The sequence below is a fragment of the Temnothorax curvispinosus genome, unplaced genomic scaffold (genome assembly GCF_003070985.1).
Source record: "Temnothorax curvispinosus isolate PA1 unplaced genomic scaffold, ASM307098v1 QBEX01010202.1, whole genome shotgun sequence".
In the NCBI taxonomy this organism is placed as follows: domain Eukaryota; kingdom Metazoa; phylum Arthropoda; class Insecta; order Hymenoptera; family Formicidae; genus Temnothorax; species Temnothorax curvispinosus.
In genome coordinates, this window is record NW_020219982.1 from 1 (window position 1) to 4916 (window position 4916).

Sequence of the window (4916 nt, forward strand, 5' to 3'; positions counted from 1 at the left end):
TGCGATTGCATTTGCCGTAAATATGGAAAGCGTCAATTTTAACGATAGATACTCATTATTTTACTAAACGTTCTGGCGTAAGTTTCTAAAGTTTATGAAATAAATAATTGATAAATAATGAAAGTTATGAAATAATCATTTTATTACAATTCGACATGATTGGCTATATATTATTCGAACAACGAATGCATGATTTATTCAAGTATGTTTCTTGCTCGACCGGATTCAGCGGAGCGCGATTTATGCCGGTACCACAGAAAGATTACGAAACTAGGGGAGGGCTGCGGATGAGGGAATGACTTACTTTACTGCGATTAATTTGCACCGGGACCTCTTGTCACACTTGACGGATACTGTTGTGGTTCGAATTGCTCGGAAGTCTTGAGGCGTCAGTATAGTCTGCCGCAAACGCGAGACGAAGATCTTGCCGAGCATCGATTTGATGCCCTTACCGCTGAAATCTTGCGGTCGAAAAAATCTTGCTTGCGAGCCAGACTCCGAGCGCGAAGGCGATTCGATAACAGAGATTCCGTGCGAGCTTCTTGGATAAGCTCGATAATCACTCGTGGAGAATACTCTGTCTTCCTGGACACTTCCGCACTTGGATGATTGGGCGGCGATGTCGCGCACGAATCGGTTGAGAATGTTGCGTTAAGTCGAGAGAACTTGCTTCTGATACGTGCAAAACGAGTGTGCCGCGATCGTTCTTTTCCGCCCGGAAGGTTCTCGAGGGCGGAAAACGAAGGCGAGATGCGGAACGCGGCGCTCTCTGATAGATCATCCGACGAATGACGGAGTTGCGCTGAGGGCACAATTTTCGCAAACTAAGACACTGCGCGTGTCAGGAGTTGCGCCGTGTTCCGATTCTCGACAATTCCGGCATGCGCGCACCTGTACGTGGGGCGGGATCGACGCGTGATCTACCACGCGGGACGGCGTGATCGACAACCCCATGTGGATCGAATCCGTGCCCCGAGACTGACAGTAGGCACGTCGCAGTCAGCCTCGCGGCCCGATTACATAGAGAATATGTTCGATCCTTAACAAAGTACAATTGCAATAAATAACATTCTTTCTGTATCACTTAATCTTGAATACACGTTCAAGCAATTTTTTCATAATTATCATTTTCTAATTATCATTTTTCCGTAAATTACGCTGGAAAAATGATTATTAGCGATACATGTTTTTACAGGATTAAATGTGACCATTAATTAAAAAAATTGAAAACGCCGAACAAACGTTGTCCTTTTATCATTGGTCACTCCGTTTGCTATCAAATTTAATTATAATATTCGTCTTTAAATAATTTCTTATAAACCGTTTTCACCTTCCTTATTAATACTTTTTTCAAGTATTAACACAAACAAAGGTATAGGTGATCTAAGGATGTTTCATATTTAATTCTTTAAGACAACAATCTTGCCTTTTTATTAATTTTATAAACTTCGAAAAACCAAATGAGAACCGCGATTACGTTAAGTCTAATCCTGTGTCATGCAGAATATATCTTATGTATTCTTACAGTTTTAAAGGCACCTAGTTACAAAAACTTATTTCGGAAATAATATTAATTTCCGAAAAAGATAAATTGCTTTGTTTATCCTGCAGCCTTTAACATAATTCTATACACATCATTCTTTAAATAGTTAAATGTAATTATATATTTTTTTTAATATTTTTAGAGAAGCTTTCGAAAGAGAAATGTACATTCTACAAATTAAAATTTTATTTGTGTATTAATATCCTATATTTAAGTAGTCCGTCATTTGTAGCGCAATCGGCAAAGAAATATAAATTTATATATTTCTGTTGATTCTACATAGTTACAATTAGTTTAGGCTTTTTATGTGTAGAACCATTGTCTTTCCGATTGTACTATCAATAACGGAGTACTTTGATATAATTGAGTATTTCTATATTTTTATAAAAAATTGAAATTCATTATACAACGGAGAATTGGTGGTAACATCACTATGCGCAAAGTAAGGCTATTTCATAGAGCAAGATATCCCTCAATAAAAAAAGAATATATATATATATATATATATATATAAAGATAAAATTATATTTAGTCACTACAGTTCGTAAATATTAAACTATTTAAATATTTAGTCACACAGTATAGATGTTACATATACACGATATTTTAAATCTATAATAACAGACTGATATACCTTTGTCACGTTTTGTTACGTTATAGTGTATTAATTCATAAAGAAAATAATATTTTAAATTAAGTATCGCATCTTTATCTTTGTAAAATAAATTAATAAATTACAATGTCGATTGCTACGAAAAGATACTTGAGATTAGGTATTGCAAAATGCAATAAAAATCTCACAGAACCGCTATACACGATCCTATCTATAACCATTGAAACTGGTAAATATATGTACATATACATTTTGTTTAACAGCATTAATTGCCATTATTAAATAGTCGTTCATGGCGGTGCCGAATGTGGAGGTTGGCGTCAGCAATTTGAAACAGCACTGTGCTTCTCATCCGCATAATAAGACACTGTTACGACATCGCCACATTAATGAGACATTGACCCTGAAAGAAATTTTTTTTATGAAATATGCAACAAGCGTGGGAATAGGTATGCAGGCAAAGTAATGTTTTTTACTAACTTGATTTTTGTGAGGGCTGTGAAGAAGCACACACTGCGTCATAAAGAACGCTACCGTAGCGTTACCGCCTAATGCCGTAATGTGCGCGCGAACACTTGCCAAAACTTCCACTGCGAAACTGTGGGTGAAACCACTCAATCCACCATTCTGTAACACATCATTATCATCAGGATTTTAATAGTTGAATTTCTAACAATCCGTTGAGAATAATCGTCATTATGAACTCGCTCACCTCCCGTATCGATGTACTTTAGCGAATGAAAAAGACATATAAGTTGTCTTGATATCTCTCTATCCTTCCACCTAGATAAGATAAAGGCGTTATATCCCGTATCTTCCTTTCAAAGGCACCTGTAATGAATTAAAATATGAAGAAAAAGTCTGGCATTTTTTACCGCTTAGCATTATAAATTTAAAAATATACGTGTTGAAAACTTGAAAATATCAGGAAACGATAACAAGTGCAAATATTAAGTTATATTATATATTTTTTTTTCTTTCAAGAAAAGGTTTTTACATGTTTACGTTTATGAGTAGTGAATTATGTTAAACGCGAAGGTAAGCGTGGTCTTTGCTTTTGTATAGGGGTACCATTTAAAGTGGCGGAATTTCCTATACAAGTGCGTATTGCATTGTCGGATGTAACATTGTTCTCGAGATGATCCTCATCTAGGCTGAATTGAATATCATATCACTATCATCTGACAGAGGAAATAAAAAAATTAAGACCTTTGTTTTAAAAGATGTGTATGATGGCACTAGACGTTCAGCTAACAAAAATGTAGTAACTACGTATGTATAATCGTGAATTCTAATATAAAATCCGATACTATACATATACATATATATTTCGATAAAAATGTAAATGAAACTTATAAACAAAATTGCAAAAAGTATCTGATTTTCTTACTTGATCCTTGCTCAAGGAACGACACACGATTTTCCTTTTATATTTATTCGTGTTCAAAGGTTCTCCTAAACCAAGTGCCATACCAACGCTTTACCCGTCAATCGTCCTGCATCCAAAGTAGTCTTTATCGCGAGTACGGTCGACGGGCTGTATAAATTGTATAGGTATTTATTGATATAGCTTGATACTCGCTACGGTATGTAACTACTTTAAATAAAAAGAACCAAGTCAATATCTCATCGGGCCTAAGAGATATGGAGAAATTCGTGAAAACATATTTTACCTCGTTTCACCGCTTTAGGAGATGAACTTATAAAGCTCCTTTCTTAGTGGATGCTTACGACATGGCAGGAATATGCGCCCCCAACTTCATGAAGTTTCTAGATTTAGGGGTTTAGGCTGGACGGTGATGAGTCAGTCAATCAGTCAGGACATTTGTTTTTATATATATAGATTTTAAGAATTATAGGTATTACGCAACAGAAAAATTTAATGATGACATATCGTTACACGCGTAGTACCTACTGTGCTGTGTGTTTGTATGTATAAATACATATACCAATTTAGTATAAGGTAGAGCAATGTGAAATAAATTTTAATAGCTTAAATATGTGTTAAGAAATATATTTAAAAAGTTGTAATGTTTAACAAGACAAATTTAAAAACGGAAATAAATGCGGTAAACTATGCGTCTTTCAATAGATGTTTTTTAAATAAAATTATATAAATCTTCTAACACATTGCAATAAAAAAATAACTGAAATAATAATAAATAATTCAATAATATCAAAATACAAAACTAAAATTTTACAAAACATTTACTTATTAAAATAAATATATTTAAAAATTTTCAGTACTTATCGAAATATTCCGTAAATTAATTTTTGTCTTAACTAGACATACAGACGCGCAATACGCGCTATTTAGTTAATATTATAGGTAAAGGTACTATTACTGTCACATTATTAAGCTTTATTTTAATATCTCTATGCAGAATAGCTGAAGGAACAGAATTACATATGAACAATTATTCAGTTCTGTTTAGAAGATAGGTACTGATGACATTAATATATCATATACAAAAAAATTACACAAAAAATTCTTCTAATACATTTATTTCTTTAATTTTCCTCTTGAATATTTGTTTGTTATAAATTTCGAACAGTAGTTATTAAAATATAAATTGAATGTATATAGGACAGAATATAATATAAATTGTTACATCATAGAACAGGCCTACAGCTAGTTTGCACATTTCAGCCGATCTTATACCTACTACATCCTCCCTCCTCAAGTTTCGTAGCATCTAGGCTGTTTGCGGAAACATAAGATGCTTGAGCTCAGGGATGGTATTATATTGAGAAAAAAAA

At 33.8% G+C, this 4916-nt stretch overlaps 1 long non-coding RNA gene across 1 annotated transcript; it reads right to left on the minus strand.

Annotated features, from left to right (window-relative positions):
- Nucleotides 1-2411: 2411 nt before the first annotated feature.
- On the minus strand, nucleotides 2412-3065 carry LOC112459892. Its single transcript, XR_003041386.1, has 3 exons — nucleotides 2869-3065; nucleotides 2637-2783; nucleotides 2412-2559 (listed from the first exon to the last, which is right to left on the minus strand). It is a non-coding gene; the product is annotated as an uncharacterized LOC112459892 (long non-coding RNA).
- Nucleotides 3066-4916: the final 1851 nt, after the last annotated feature.